Consider the following 1,230-nt stretch of genomic DNA (forward strand, 5'->3'; position numbering starts at 1 on the left):
CGAAAAAGGAATTCAGGGTGGAAGCCTACCCGAGTTTCATTCCCTTCATAGATAGAAAAAAATTAACTTCGCATCCATATGTAAGTTTTCGTTTGCTAAATTTGTTAGTACGCTTATTTATTTATATGCCAAATAAAATAACACACTGTTGAAATGTGGCAATCCTTCAGATTTTTGCTCCTGTTTGCCACTCGGGGCATTGGTGGTTATGGCTGATAAATACAACAAAGCGGAAATGTCAAATACTTGACCCGCTACACAAAAAAGCTCCAAGCGATGAGAGAAATGACATTAATAAATTCACTGTAAGTTGTCTCTGTCTTCTTTACTTTAATAGATAGGTCTATTTCGTTAGTTGTGTTGGGTGTATATTGTCCATTCAGTTGGGTGTATCTTGTCCATTCATTCGGGTGTATTACTGATTTGTTTTGGTATTTAAGGGATATGTATTTTCAAGATTGATAACATATGCCGGCAGGGAACCTCTGGAGAAAGGGGAGAACGAGAAGAAAATTAAAGCATCATATGTTAAAATATCAGGCCAAAAAACAAGGTATAAATTTGTGACTCTGAACATTAAACTTTCCTAAATGAGATTTGTAATTTATTTTCTTCGTTTTCAGCTATGACTGCGCTATCTACGTTATGAAGTGGCTTGAGTTAATTGAGCCGGAAAACATAAAAAAGGGGAAGTATGCTTTACTGAATTAATATTGCTGTTTAAACAGAATATACTTTTTAATTGTAGGAGGAGGTGGCCCACTATAGAGTGGAGTATGCTTCCCGGATACTATTCAGTGAGATGAATAAACAGAGAGATCGGGCAATTAGAGAGAGTAGTGCTATAAGGCTGTCGAAGCCATCATCTGTACTATTGAGTCCGTTTTGTCAGATTAATTCTGCTGATATAGAAACTGGGTAATTCAACTGCTGGGTAGTTTGTAAATTGAACAAATGATGTAAATATTTGCCATTTATCAACAACTTCTATTCCATGTATATTTTTTCCCATAGTTAAACTATCTATGCTGGTAAACTGTCTGTGATGTATTCAAAAGCTGTATTACAGGTGGTAAAATATGAAGCAAAAAATCAAGGCATATATAAACGCAAATTATAAACTGTTACACCCAACGCAAGTCTAATAATACACCCAAGATTACATAAAATATACACCCAACTGTCTATGCTATATTCAAAATGTATGAATTACATGTACTAAAATATGAA

General features: G+C 34.6%; 1 long non-coding RNA gene across 1 annotated transcript; it reads left to right on the plus strand.

The window, feature by feature from the left end:
• The first annotated feature begins 1 nt into the window (after position 1).
• On the plus strand, positions 2-689 carry LOC127745626 (uncharacterized). Its single transcript, XR_008006775.1, has 3 exons — positions 2-80; positions 171-553; positions 624-689. It is a non-coding gene; the product is annotated as an uncharacterized LOC127745626 (long non-coding RNA).
• The last annotated feature ends 541 nt before the right edge of the window (positions 690-1,230 follow it).

Source organism: Arachis duranensis, chromosome 3 (assembly GCF_000817695.3).
Source record: "Arachis duranensis cultivar V14167 chromosome 3, aradu.V14167.gnm2.J7QH, whole genome shotgun sequence".
Lineage (NCBI taxonomy): Eukaryota > Viridiplantae > Streptophyta > Magnoliopsida > Fabales > Fabaceae > Arachis > Arachis duranensis.